This window comes from Mobula birostris, chromosome 4 (genome assembly GCF_030028105.1).
Source record: "Mobula birostris isolate sMobBir1 chromosome 4, sMobBir1.hap1, whole genome shotgun sequence".
Classification (NCBI taxonomy): Eukaryota; Metazoa; Chordata; class Chondrichthyes; order Myliobatiformes; family Myliobatidae; genus Mobula; species Mobula birostris.
In genome coordinates, this window is record NC_092373.1 from 200136635 (window position 1) to 200152510 (window position 15876).

Genomic DNA, 15876 nt, shown 5'->3' on the forward strand with positions numbered 1-15876 from the left:
TTAAATGACCCCCTGCTGAAGAATATGTATTTCAGAGATCACTGTGCTTGATCTCCAATTGAGTTAGGTAAGACCCTATAACTCATGTTCTTGGTATTATATATTTATTTATAATTGTTTATTCTGGATGTGTGCATTTTGGTTCAATTAAGTGGCTGCCCCAATTAGCTGTAGTTTCATGGAAATAATTAAAAAGGTATAAAAAAGACATTGCATTTAACTGTAACAATTTATGTATTTAAATGAAATACAGATCAAATTAGAGCACTAACAATACAACTACAGTACCATAAAACTGTATTAGTTTCTAATAGTTATTGACAGAGGAATTAATCCAGTGTTTGCTGCGCTGTATTCTTTTGATTGACTGTAAATGAACAAATTCGGTGCCAACACCAAGTGGAAATAATGCAGGCCTTCATACAATGCTTTCAGCTATTGCATTCTCCAAATATTCACTTTCATGGTAACATTCAAAATGGTTGTCATTACCTTCAAGTTCTTTGTAGTTTCTAATTTGTTGAAGTGAACTCATTTCATTTTCACTCCCAGCCATTTCTGGCACCTTCAAACCTCAATACTTGAAACTGCAGTGAGCAAAAAAGTTCTGAATTATCTTCCTGAATATTTCTCCAACTATCGGAGGATCAGAGATGAAGAGGGTCAGAAACTTTAAATTCCTGGGTGTCACTATCATATTGGAGGTGTCCTGGACCCATCATATAAATATAATTGCGAAGAAAGCACGACAGTGCCTGTACTTCCTCAGGAATCTGCAGAAATTCGGCATGTCATTAAAAACCTTGACAAACTTCTATACATGTTTGGTAGAAAATGTGCTTACTGGCTGCATTATAGCCTGGTATGGGAGCCCCACTGCCTTTGAACGGAAAATCCTTCAAAGGATAGTGAATTAAGCGCAGTACATACTCCTAACCATTGAGCATATCTATATGAAACGTTGCCACAGGAAAGTAGCATCCATTCTCAAAGATCCTCACCACCCAGGCCATACTGCCGTCAGGTAGAAGGTACAGGCACCTCAGGACTCGCACCTCAGGACTCACACCACCGGGTTTAAGTTACTACCCCTTAATCATCAGGCTCTTGAACAAAAGGGAATAACTACAATCATCTAAATACTCTTTTATCTTGTTATGTCATGCTCATTATTTATAATATAAAGGCATCCGTTAGTCTTACGAGACCATGGATCTGCGCCTGGAAAGTCTTCACTCTCCAGGGTGCAGGCCTGGGCAAGGTTGCATTGAAGACCAGCAGTTGCCCATGCTGCAAGTCTCCCCTCTCCACAACACCAATGTTGTCCAAGGGAAGGGCATTAGGACCCATGCAGCTTGGCACCAGTGTCGTCGCAGAGCAATGTGTGATTAAGTGCCTTGCTCAAGGACACAACACGTTCCTTCGGCTGGGGTTCGAACTCTCGACCTTCAGGTCGCTAGTCCAATGCCTTAACCACTTGGCCACATGCTCGTTATTTATTGCTGTTTATCTATAATGGCATTTGCACAGTTTGATTGCAGTTCCTGATGTTTACAGTTTATAGTTACTGTTCTATAGGTGTGCTCGGTATACCCACAGAAGAAGAATCTCAAGGTTGTATGTAATGATATGTATGTACTCTGATAATAAGTTTACTTTGAGCATTGAACTATCTGTGACAAAAACTATTGCTTTTTGAACACAAACACATGCAACTGATGCAAGTTAGAAATTGTTCGTAATAGTCTCCTATCCCAATATTAGTATCTCAAATAAATGAAGAGAGTCCTGGCTGTTTGCTCAATTAGTTTTTGGTCTTTAAGAGTTGTCCAAAATAAGTGGCTGGCCCAATTAACCAGAATCCACTGTGTTTGATTCTTTTATATTTGCACGTTGGTTGTTTGTCAATCTTTGCGTACAGATTTGTTTTCATTGAGTCTATAATATTTTATTGTTCTAGTGTGAATGCCTGTAAGAACATGAATCTCAGGGTAGTATATGGTGACATCACATACTTTGATAAACAGTTTACTTTGAACCTATGTCTAGGAATGTATGAAACCTCTGCTCACTGCATATTTCACTCACCCTATTAATAACCTGAGCAAAGGAACATACTCTTAATGAAACAGCCGTTAATATTAACATTAACATTAACTTGAGCTAATGTTCACTCCAAAGGCAAGATTCAAAGCAGGTTTACTGGGCATATGTGCTTTTTGTGCACATGAATCAATGGTGAAGCTACACTTGGAGTATTGTATACAGTTTTGGTCACTTACTTATAGAAAAGATGTCATTAAACTAGTCCAGGTGCAGAAAAGTTTTACCAGGATGTTGCTTTGCCTTGAGATCCTGAGTTACAGGAGAGGTTAAGAAGAGTAGGTCTTTGTTCCCTGGAATTTAGGGGTGACCTGATAGAGCTACATAAGATTATGAGGGCCATAGACAGGGTCAAAGCATATCATCTTTTTCCCGGGCGGACATGCTAAGAACAAGAGGGCATAGATTTATGATTGGAGGCGAGAAGTATATAAGAAACATCAGAAGGAGCTTCTACAGGCAATATACCCGGAATGAACTTCCAGAAATAACAGTTGAGGTGGGCATATTAGAAATATTCAAAAACGGAGTACATGGATAGGAGAGGTTTAGAGACCTGCAGGCCAAGTGCAAGCAAATGGGAATAGATATCTGGGCAACATAGTCGGTGTGGATGAGTTGGGACAAAGGGCCGTTTCTATGCTGTAGTCTCTGTCTCTATGACAAATCTGCAGGAATGGAGGGACAAACAAGAAAAAGTCTGCAGATGCTGGAAATCCAAGCAACACGCACAAAGTGCTGGAGGAATTCAGCAGGCACGCAGCATCACTGGAAAAGAGTAAACAGTCGACGTTTTGGGCTGAGACCATCGAGGGTTGGAGGAATGTGGATCCATTTAATGGAATTTACTTTGTTATGTAAACAACAGGAATTCTGCAGATGCTGGAAATTCAAGCAACACACATAAAAGTTGCTGGTGAACACAGCAGGCCAGGCAGCATCTCTAGGAAGAGGTGCAGTCGACGTTTCAGGCTGACGAAGGGTCTCGGCCTGAAACGTCGACTGCACCTCTTCCTAGAGATGCTGCCTGGCCTGCTGCGTTCACCAGCAACTTTTATGTGTGTTACTTTGATATGTGTTGTGTTTTATGCCGTAGGCAATCATGGTCTTTTCATGTCCATGATTGTTTGGGGAAATTTTTCTACAGAAGTGGTTTGCCTTTACTTTCTACTGGGCAGTGTTTTTAGAAGACATGTGACCCCAGCCATTAACAATACTTCAGGGGTTGTCTGCCTGGCATCAGTGGTCACATAATGAGGACTTGTGATATGCACCAGCTGCTCACATAACCATCCGCCACCTCCTTAGGCAACCCCTTGGACGAACATCATACTTGACTCAAGTGATCACACTACTACAATGAAAAATGGACAGAGGCATCACAGATACATACATTAGGTACAGAGAAAAATTATTAGTTAATTTTTTTTGTGGTGATAATATTCCACGTGTTGGTGTGTGTGAGTTATATATACTGTGTTGTGTACCTTGGTCCAGAGGAACATTATTTCATTTGATAATATATGTATGTATGATTGAATGGCAATAAACTGAACTTGAAAGGTGTATGGTTTAGTAAGTACTATGTTTGTGCCTGTATCATGATAAAGATTCACTCCATTTGTCACGTGTACATTGAAACACCCAGCGCAATCCTCGATGATTTGATTTGATGCACATGACGCATTTCACTGTGTGTTTCAATGTGCATGAGACAAATGGAGTGAATCTTATCTTTAGCTGCATTGTCAATCACATCCGCATCCTATCTTCCCCACTGCTATCAGACCTCTGGACCAGTTGGATCTTTCACCTACCCAACTTGCTGGTGATGCTGTGTTCTCGAACTCTTACCTCTCTCTCAGTTATTCTGTTATTGTCCATTAAATCAGTCTTTCCTGCTCTTCTTGATCTGTTGATAATTATTGATTCTGTTCATACATTCACATGATTATTTGATTATTGATGTTTGTGCTTGTTACCTTTCTGCTAATTGTTGATTTCTCACGGCTGTTTGCATTATTGTCTTGTAAATTGTTGGTTGCTATTGTGATCTCTGAAGATATATCCTGGACCCAACATATCGATACAGTTACAAAGAAATCACAACAGTAACTATATTTCATTAGGAGTTTGAGGAGATTTGATATGTCACCAAAGATGTTCGCAGATTTCTACAGCTGCACCATGGAGAGCATTCTATTGGCTGCATCACTGACTGGTATGGGGTGGGGGGGGGTGCGTAGGTGCAATTGCACAGGATGGAAGTGAGCTGCAGAAAGTTGTGAACTCAGTCAGCTCCATCATGGGGGCTGTGGTAACCTAGTGGTTAGCAGAATGCTTTACAGTACCAGTGACCTGGGTTCAATTCCTGTCGCTGCCTGTAAGGGGTTTGTATGTTCTCCCCGTGACCACGTGGATTTCCTCCAGGTGCTGCGGTTTCCTCCCACATTCCAAAGACATACCTGCGGATAGGTTAATTGATCATTGTAACTTGTCCCACGATTAGGCCAGGATTAAATTGGGGGATTACTGAGTGGCGCAGCCTCGAAGGTCCAGAAGGGCCTGTTCTGTGCTGTATGTCAATAAGTAAGTAATAAATCATGGGCACTCCCCTCTAGCATCCAGGACACCTTCAAAAAGTGGCATCCATCATTAAAGACCCCCCAACACCCAGGACGTGCCCTCTTCTCAAGGTTACCATCAAGGAGGAGGTACAGGAGTCTGAAGGCACACACTCAACGATTCAGGAACAGCTTCTTCCCCTCTGCCATCAGATTTCTGAATGGACATTGAATCCATGAACACTACCTCACTACTTGTTTTGCCCTACTTATTTAATTTAGTTATTTAATATGTATATATACTTACTGTAATTCATTTTTTTATTTCATGACTTATGCCGTTGATAGTAAACCTGATTCTGATTCTGTCTTTTATGGTATTGTCCTGTGTTTTATGTTTGGCACTGAACCACAGTTAATTCTGATGTGTTTCACATACTGGTAATAAAGTGATTCTGATTTGCATTAGCATTTCTTTAGCACGACTTCAGTTTGCATTACAATCTTCTGTTTTACACGAGTCATATTTATTGTTGTACTTAATAATACTGTAAGCTTCACAAGAGTAAGGAATTTTATTACACCCTTGTGTATATAGCAATAAACTAAACTGAATTTAAATGAATAAAACCAATTATGGCCCAGCAACATAATTGACTTGGATGGAATACCCGGGTTAGTGAAGATCAGTGTGGTGTCCTGCACCATACAGCCACTAGGTTGTGCAGCTGACTCTCTAACCAGTCTCAAGTCTTTGTAAATATGTGGAAAAAAAACGGTTGCCTAGAAATTGGATTGTGGGGTCCTTTTTTTTTGAAAGGCTTTTGTAATCCAAAATTGCAGTAAATTACGTTAGATAGTTTTGAAAAAATTGGCAGGGTAATTCAGGTTGAGATCCAGTTTAGTGTATTCCCTGTTTTGCCAGCATCAGATATCCAGTAAATCATATATTTTGTGGTGTGAGTGCATGTTTCAGTCCTTTTTGACATACCAGGTCCTGTGGTCACCTCTCATTGAGCAATTTCCACCGCGACGGACAGGAAGGCTCTGCAACGGGTAGCCAAAACTGCACAACACATCACAGATGCCAGCCTACCTGCTATCAAGGGCATACAGTATATACAGAAAGGTACCGGTAAAGAGCCAGTTACATCATGACGAATCCTACCCACTCTGCTCATGGACTGTTTGTTCCACTCTCATCAGAGAGGAGGCTACGTTGCATCTATGCCAGGATCTCTGGACTCACAAAACAGTTACTTTCCCCAAACTGTAAGGCTGATCACCACCTCCACCCACTAAAACACCCCTCCATACCCCCAACCACCACTACTTAGTCATTTCCTGTCAGTCACCTTGCGTACAGACACTCCTGTGTCTAACGTGACTTTATGGACATGAAGTCAATCTATGTATATAAGCTAACTTGTGTATTTATATTTATTGTGTTTTTTATATGATTGTCTTCTTTATTTTATTGTGTTTATCTTTGGTGCTACATCAGATCCAGAGTTAACAAGTATTTCGTTCTCCTTTACATTGTGTATTGGAAATGGCATTAAACAATCTTAAATCGCAATAAGGATCAAAGGAGTACTATACATGGCTTAATACATACAAAATGCTGGAAGAACTCAGCGGGTCAGGCAGCATCTGTGGAAATTTGGGTTGAGACCCTTAATTAGAACATGGCTTTCTTCATTTAGGTACATTTTAAAGGGTAACTGCTCATGTCCAGGCACTTTAGAAGGCAGCTTCAAACCTCACTGGCAGCTGTTCATACACATTCCAAAGTGCTGGGTCTTTGCTCAAGTTATCTGTAACTCTATAGGAAGTTCCATATGTGTTCTTTGGAGATAGTATCCGATACAGGAGTTCCCAACCTAGGATTCACGGACCCCTCGATTAATGGTAAAGGCAACACACTTTTCTGTGTTTATTACTTATTTATTTGTTTTTTTATATTTCTTACTGTAATTTATTGTACTTTTGTGCCTTGCACTGTACTGCTGTCACAAAATGCAGTACATGTTGACAAATGTCAGTGGTAATAATAATGATTCTGATTTTGTGGAGATGACACACAACAGTTTATCAACAACTTCTTGCCCTCTGCCATTAGATTTCTGAACAGTCCATGACCACTATCTCACCTTTTGCTCTCTTTTTGATCTACTTATGTTTTTTTTTATATTTCTTATTGTAACATACTAATTTCTTTTTATGTTTTGCACAGTACTGCTGCCGCAAAATGCCATAATCTCATGTCAGTGATAGTAAACCTGATACTGTGTACCGTGGAAGCAGCAGAGCTCAGGCGAACGCAGACAGCTGGTGCCTTGTGAGGAGAGATGAAAAAAGCTATATCGCGCATCCCAGCGAACCTCGCTGTCCTTCTGACGATTCATCGTGACTTCAGTTCTCAGGCTGAAACACGATTCCTTAAACATCCAATCTGATCACATAATGAATAAGCAAACACTTATGTTTAAGGCTTCTGCTTCTTCCCTCCCCCCCCGTTACATCCCCACACCCCCATCACATCCATGGAATCCCACATAGAAACAAGGAAGAGGGGTCGCGGGAAGCACTTTGATCTGAGGTTGGCTCTGTTGCAACAGAGAGCGCCTTTTTTTTCCTCCCCTCCCTTCCTTTCTCTCTACGACATTCATGCGTTAATCTCTTGAGTCAAAAATAAAAAAGCCCAGGTGCGCACAGAGGCCAACAAAAGCACCAGTTGGAAGTGAATGTAGCCATATCATCAGCTGGGGAGAGAGAAAAGAACACATCCTTTGTTCACTCAGGCCGTTTTTTCTCTTGGCATGGAGAAGCACTGAGGAATTACTAACTGAAAGCGAAGGAGAGATTACAAAGCTGTGTCCATATGATTAAACTCAAAACCATATATTTCAGCAGGTCGGGAGCTTGTCTTGAGTTAAATGATTGAAACATACAATTTTAGACTGCTATTAACTTAAAAAAGCACCGTAACAGCCATTTCTATACTATTTTCTGCAGACACTTTATATCAAATTCAATTGCTAATACTTCAAATTTCTAATTGAATGTGCGGAGAAAGAAAGCAAGAATTTACATTTTTGATTACCCTGTTTGTGACCTCAGACCGAGTGGAGAGAGACTTTATTTCCCAAGGCAGAAATAGCTAATACAGTGGCATGCAAAAGTTTGGGCACCCTGGTCAAAATTTCTGTTACTGTGAATAATTAAGTGAGTAGAAGACGAACTGATCTCCAAAACTCATAAAGTTAAAGATGAAACATTCTTTTCAACATTTTAAGCAAGATTAGTGTATTATTTTTGTTTTGTAAAATTTTAGAGTGAAAAAAAGGAAAGGAGAACCATGCAAAAGTTTGGGCACCCCAAGACATTTGAGCTCTCAGTTAACTTTTACCAAGGTCTCAGACCTTAATTAGCTTGTTAGGGCTATGGCTTGTTCACAGTCGTCGTTAGGAAAGGCCATGTGATGCAAATTTCAAAGCTTTATAAAGACCCTGACTCCTCAAACCTTGTCCCAACAATCAGCAATTGAGGTCTGGAAGACCAAGAAAACTTTCCGGAAGAACTGTTCATAGGATTCCTAGAAAGGCAGATCAAAACCCCTCTTTTGACTGCAAAAGAACTTCAGAAAGATTTAGCAGACTCTGGAGTGGTGGTGCACTGTTCCACTGTGCAGCGACACCTGCACAACTATGACCTTCGTGGAAGAGTCATCAGAAGAAAATCTTTCCTGAGTCACCACCACAAAATTCAACGTCAGAAGTTTGCAAAAGAACATCTAAACAAGCCTGATGCATTTTGGAAACAAGTTCTGTGGACTGATGAAGTTAAAATAGAACTTTTTGGCTGCAATGAGCAAAGGTATGTTTGGAGAAAAAAGGGTGCAGAATTTCATGAAAAGAACCCCTCTCCAACTGTTAAGCACGGGGGTGGATTGATCATGCTTTGGGCTTGTGTTGCAGCCAGTGGTACGGGGAACATTTCACTGGTAGAGGGAAGAATGAATTCAATTAAATACCGGCAGATTCTGGAAGCAAACATCACACTGTCTAAAAAAGCTCAAGATGAAAAGAGGATGGCTTCTACAACAGGATAATGATCCTAAACACACTTCAAAATCCACAATGGACTACCTCAAGAGGCGCAAGCTGAAGGTTTTGCCATGGCCCTCACAGTCCCCTGACCTAAACATCACCAAAAATCTGTGGATAGACCTCAAAGGAGTAGTGCATGCAAGACAGCCTAAGAATCTCACAGAACTAGAAGCCTTTTGCAAGGAAGAATGGGTGAAAATCCCTCAAACAAAAATTGAAAGACTCTTAGCTGGCATTTACAAGCTGTGATACTTGCCAAAGGGGGTGTTACTAAGTACTGACCATGCAGTGTGCCCAAACTTTTGCTTCGGGCCCTTTTCCTTTTTTGTTATTTTGAAACTGTAAAAGATGGAAATAAAAAAGTAATCTTGCTTAAAATATTAAAGAAACGTGTCATCTGTAACTTTATGCCTTTTGGAAATCAGGTCATCTTTTACTGGCTTAGCTATTCACAGTAACAGAAATTTTGACCGGGGTGCCCACACTTTTGCATGCCACTGTATATTGTATTGAACTCCTGCTGCAAATTTAACAAATTTCACAACATATGCCAGTGATATTAAACCTAAGTCTGATTTTGATTCCTTCTAGTTTTTCTTTGAGATACTAATAGGGAGAGGTATTAGCTGTAAGTGGGTGACTGGGTGAAGATGTCTGTACCAAAAGAAGTGTAAGACACTCCTTCACTCCTTCCTTTCACTAACTGCAGGTCATGTCTGCTTAGCACCACCCCCCCCATCCAATCCCCGATCGGGGTCACATGGGAGCAGATGGTGCATATCACAAGTCCTGGTTATGTGCCCACTGACACCAGGGATACAATTTCTGAGGAGGATTGATAACGGCTGGGTCATTCATCTTGTAAAGACACTGCCCAGAAGAACGCAATAGCAATCCACTTGTGTGGAAAAATTTGCCAAGAACACTCATGGTCGTGGGACCATGATCGCCTATATCTTATGACATGACACATGATGATGATCAGCTGTAAGGGGAGGTATGACAAATTTGGATTGTTTTCTCTGGAGCGTTGGAGGTTTAGAGGAGATTTGTTAGAAGTTTATAAGATTGTGAAAGGCATAGATAAAGTAGACAGCTAGAATCCTTTTCCCAGAAAAGAAAAACAACTACTAGAGGACATAGTTAAAGGTGAGAGAGGAAAAGATTTTATAGAGAGAGTGGATCAGGCTGTAAGCATGATGGTGGAAGCAGATACAATAGTGGCAATCAAGAGGCTTTTAGAAGGGCACACGAATGTGCAGGAGATGGAGGGATACAGATCGTTCAGTCAGAAGTTCATCATAGTATGAAGGCCTTCAGATTCATTCTGGCTCTCAGCAGGTACATTTTATCAGTCCCATGGCAGATAGAGTTTAACCCAGAAAATTGAAATGATTTTAATTTGAACAGTTGAATTTGAAATACTACTTAAATTTATTATGCAGTGCTGAGCAAAAGTCTTAGGCATATCTACATAGCTATGGTGCCTAAGACTTTTTCACAGTACTGTAATAATTTTATGTATTGCACTGTACTGCTGCAAAAAAAAATCAAATTTCATGACATATGTGAGTGATGATAAACCTGACTCTGGTATGACTCTGTATTGAGTGGGAAAGGGGAATCATGGTTGGAAAAAGGGGAAGGGAGAATGAAGGTAGCGGGAAACACCAGAGAGACATTCTGTAGTGATCAATAATTCAAGTGACCTTGCCTAGTGTCTCAGTGCTGTGTGTGTCTGTACGTCGAGCACTGTAAAATTCACTGAACAATCACATGTATGTCGGTGATCATATAAAAATACAAGCAGGCATAAGAAAGCTTGGTTGTAGCGAGGACTATGCCTAAGCCGTGGGCTCGCCTGTTGTAGCAGTCCAGGAGAGAAGGCGTTGAAGGTGTTCTATGTTGGGTTAGGGGCTGGCTTCTCCTGTCTTCTCTTGTATTCACTCGGAGGATTGTGTGCATATGCTTGTCTGTGGACTGCAGAAACCTGCCATCAGCTTACAAGATGTGTCACTCAGGGACTTGGGCTAAATATTTTTTTTGTGTGACAATAAAATCAATCAAATCATATCAAGTTTAATTACCATTCAACTATACCTAGATACAGCTGAACAAGACAGTGTTCCTCTTGGGCCAAAGTGCAGAACGTTGAAAAATAGCAAGCAAACATTAAAAAAAAGCGAGTAACAAATTCAAAGAAGCATATTCACTCAAAAAAAAAGCATGTATAGTACATGCCAATGACAATGGCAATCAATGGTACAGTCTCCCGGCAGTGTACAGATGCATGCAATCCAGCCTGTCAGTCCACTGCTCAAACACGGGAGGGCAGCACCGACGGGCAAGGGCAGGCCCCAGCTGAGCTCAACCACACTGTTGCACTTCCGCATCTCTCGTCTGGTCTGCAGCAGCAGGCTAGCCCAAGGCTTGAGGCCTAGTTCTCACTGCAACCAAGACTACACAGCTCCCATGTTGACTGTCCCTCTACCAGACAAGGGTAACAGGCCTGTGCAACTTACATTATCAACATCCAACAGTCTTGTGATTTTAAGTGAAATGTCCAGGACAATCTCACACAGTTAAACCACATCAAATTTGATGCTTCCGAGTCGCGGGCAGCAACATGGTCTGCGGCCAGGTCAGCTCCTCTGAACCCAAACCAGCTCCTCCGACATCCTGGCAGGCTCCTCCGCTATCCCAATGGGCTCCTCTGATACACTGGCGAGCTCCTCTGATACCCCGAGGGGCTCCTTCTCCACCATCTCAGCCTTGACTGGCCCCTTTGACACCTCGGCCGGCTCCACTGCCAACACCAGTCCAGCTATTCTGATCAACGAGCAGCTCATTGATGGAGTAGCCCTGTATGCCCGATGTTCTTGGAGTAGAATTATCTTTACATCATAAAAATTGCATTGAATTGAATTGACTTAATTTCTTACATCCTTCACATACAGTACATGAAGAGTAAAAATCTTTGTGTTACGTCTCCGTCTGCATGTGCAATGTGCAAATTATCGTAATTTGTAATAAATAGTATGTGCCGTGAGATACACAACAAAGCAGTCAATATAGCTTAGAAGTACAATTGTATCAGCGTGAATTGATCAGTCTGATGGCCTATTGGAAGAAGCTGTCCCGGAGCTTGTTGGTCCTGGCTTAAATGCTGCGGTACCGTTTACCAGGTGGTAGCATTTGGAACAGTTTGTCCCCAATGATCCTTCAGGCCCTTTTTACACACCTGTTGCTGTCAATGTCCTGAATAGTGGGAAGTTCACATCCACAGATGCACTGGGCTGTCCGCACCACTCTCTGCAGAGTCCTGCGATTCCCATACCAGTTAGTGATGCAGCCAGTCAGGATGCTCTCAATTGTGCCCCTGGAGAAAGTCCTTAGGATTTCGGGGCTCATGCCAAACTTCTTCAACCATCTGAGGTGAAAGAGGCACTGTTGTGCTTTTCTCACCACACAGCCGATATGTACAGACCCCGTGAGATCCTCGATGATGTATACTGAGGAACTTGAAGCTGTTCACCCTCTCAACCCCAGATCCATTGATGTCAATAGGGGTGAGCCTGTCTCTGTTCCTGCTGTAGTCCACAACCAGCTCCTTTGTTTTTGTGACATTGAGGGAGATGTTGGTTTCTTGACAACACTGTGTCAGGGTGATGACTTCTCTGTAGGCTGTCCCTTTATTATTTGAGATAAGGCCAATCAATGTACTGTTTGTAGTATCATCTGCAAATTTAATTAGCAGATTGGAGCAGTGGGTGGTGACACAGTCATGGGTGTACAGAGAGTAAAGGAGGGGCTTAGGACACAGCCCTGAGGGGCACCTGTGTTGAGGGTCAGAGGTGCAGACATGAGGGAGCCCACTCTTACCACCTGCCTGGTGATCTGACAGGAAGCCCAGGATTCAGCTGCATGAAGCAGGGTGACGGCCGAGGTCTCTGTGTCAAGACTGGAGGGAATTATGGTGTTGAATGCTATACTGTAGTCCAAGAACAGCATTCTCACATAAGCATCTTTCTTCTCCAGATGTGTAAGGATGGTGTGTAGAGCTGCAGCTATTGCGTCATCTGTCGATCGGGTTGTGTCGGTAGGTGAACTATAGGGGGTCTGGTGTGGGTGGTAGCAAGCTGCAGATGCAGTCCTTGACCAGCCTCTCAAAGCATTTGCTTATTGTTGAGGTGAGCATGACAGGACGCCAGTTGTTCAGACGTGTTCCCTTGGTCTTTTTAGGTACAGGAGCAATGGTGTATGTTTTGAAGCAGGAGGGCACTCTACACTGGGAGAGGGAGAGATTAAAAATGTTTGTAAACACACCAGCCAGTTGTGCTGCACACATCCTGAGTACCCCCGCTCTGGATGCTCTCTGGTCCCGCAGCCTTGAGGCTGTCCACTCGTTGGAAACACCTGTGTACTTCAGCCTCAGAGATGACCAAGGTGCAGGTCATATCGAGGGCTCAGTGTCGGTGATATTGAACTGTGTAGAAAAGACTTGCCTCATCTGGGACAGCGGCAGCGATGTTGGCAGCACTACTGCGCTTAGCTTTGAAGTCTGTGATGGTGTGCAGACCTTGCCATAAGCTGCATGTGTTGGTGGAGAGTTGTGTCTGGATCTTTTCCCTTTATTGTCGTTTGGCTGCCTTGATGATTGCGTAGATTGTGGCTGCATTTCTTGAGTTCCAGTTGGTTACTGGCGGCGAAAGGTCTGTCTTGCGCGGTGAGGGCATCGCGCACGAAACTTCGCAAAAACAAATTTTATAAAGGAAAAGGCACCTTTGGTTGGCCCCTAGAGGCCACTGCGTTCTCTTGCGTGGCCATCTTACCGGAAGTTAGCGTGTATGTTTATTTGCTGTTATAATTGTGCTATATGACTGTTGCTACTGTGTTTTGCACCTTGGCCCCAGAGAAATGCAATTTAATTTGGCTATATTCATCAGTTCATGTATGGTTGAATGACAATTTAGCTTGAACTTCAAAGTTAGAAAACTACAAGAAAAATAATTGAACTCCACTCCAATCCAACAAGAGAACGTATTTGGTATTGACAGTGCAGAAAAGATTCATCGAATTATATACTGAGATGGCCACCCTGTCATATTTTTGTAATATGCTGGAAATTCAAGCAACACACATCAAAGTTGCTGGTGAACGCAGCAGGCCAGGCAGCATCTCTAGGAAGAGGTGCACCTCTTGGAAGGGCATTTGGGCTTTAATGATATTCATGAATCCACATGGTCAACTGTTTATTCCTCTCCATGGATGCCTCCTGGCTTGCTGAGTTCCTCCAGAATTTTTGGGTCGGTTGCCAATTACTGAGGGTGCTGTTTTTCAGAATTATTTAATCAAATTTAAATGCCTTAGCTACTGGTTTGTGATTTTCAACCCTTGTATCCAGATCACTAGCCTGAGCATCTGAATTTTCTGTATAGTAACTTCACCGCTGCAACCTTATACCTACCGTGCAAACATGATGTGAAAGAAATGCACATTGTTTAAATAAAATTGTGAAAGGCAGACTATTGTCCTAAAAGTTTTAAATGTTAATTCTTACCTCAAAGCTATGCTAAGAGGCAAAATAAAGGCTTTGGGGCTCATGAAATGTACAGTATGGTATTAGATATCCGATCCAGCTCATGTGGCTACTTTGACAAACCCAATCCATTCATTGTAGATTACAGCACAGGTAAATGAGAAAGGAGGATTTATGGACACATTTTTACGCTTCACGAAAGTATTTAAAAAATATCCAGTTATAAAGTTAATCCTCACACAAGTGTTTGTGATAATCCGCCTTCCTCCCCATCACCCCTTTCCACTCTGTACATACCAAAAATAGTGTATTTGATCTTTTTTTATTTTAATCTTCTTTCTTTTCAAATCGAATCTTTCTAAGAGGAGATAGCAGCAAAGGTCAAAGCCGAGCCTAAGCTTGACGAGGAGCTGAATGGTGCACCTGGGAAACAGTCACACCCAGTGCCAAATCACAGCGCTAGGTAAATGCAGCGGGATTCTTTTCGTTTCATCCATTCTCTTTGAGGCATTTTTGTGATTTTGTCCCTTGCTCTTTTGCATGACTGGTTTCTAGACCCAGGTACATTGGGTATAAAGTAACTACTTTGTTTTGCTTGGCTTGTGGAAGTTCATGTCTGAGGCTAGGGTGCCAACATGCTGCACAAGAAGGAGACTGGTGGATACACAAGACCTTACTATAATGTGTAGCAGCAGATCAGTTCATTTGGCTCATCGAATCTGCTCTGCCATTCCATCATAAACAAGAGAAAATCTGCAGATGCTGGAAACCGGAGCACCATCATGGCTGATTTATTATCCCTCTCAATCCTATTGTCCTGCCTTCTCCCCATAACCTTTGACACCCTTAATATCAACCCCCGCTTTAAATATACCCAATGACTTGGCCTCCACAGCCGCCTGTGGCAATGAATTCCACAGATTCACTACCCTCTGGCTAAAGAAATTCTTCCCCATCTCTGTTGTAAAGGATGTCTTTCTATTCTGAGGCTCTCCCCTTTAGTCCTGGACTCTCCCACTACAGGAAATATCCTCTCCATGTCCGGATTAGAGATCTACACTTTAGACCTTTTCGTATTGCTGCTGATGGGGAGGAGGTACCAGAGCCTAAAGACCACGCTCACTGATTTAGGAACAGCTCCTTCTCCTCCGCCATCAGCAGCCCATGACTCCACGAGTACTGTCTCATTATTTCCCTTTTTTGCATTTATAATTTAGTTTTGTAATTTATAGCCATTTATGTTTTTGCAGGGCTGCAGCAAAACAATTTTCATGTCATGTAAGTCAGTGATAATAAACCTGATTCTGAACTCTGCATTGGCGGGAGAGTGAGGGAAACACTGGAAGCTGATCACCGCTAGCCGCCTTCTCCTCCTTCCACCTTTTTATTCTGGCATCTTCCCCCTTACGTTTCGGTGCAGAAGAAGAGTCTTGGCCTGAAACATCAACTGTTTATTCATTTCCATAGATACTGTCTGACCTGCTGAGTTGCTCCAGCATTTTGTGTGTGTTGCACTGGAAGGTGAGGGAGTTATTTATATAACCTACTCACCATGTTC

The 15876-nt window shown here is 42.2% G+C and overlaps 1 protein-coding gene across 1 annotated transcript in view; it reads left to right on the plus strand.

Annotated features, from left to right (window-relative positions):
- npm1b (nucleophosmin 1b) overlaps positions 1–15876 on the plus strand; it is a 114330-nt gene that overhangs the window by 42897 nt on the left and 55557 nt on the right. The window lies entirely within an intron of this gene.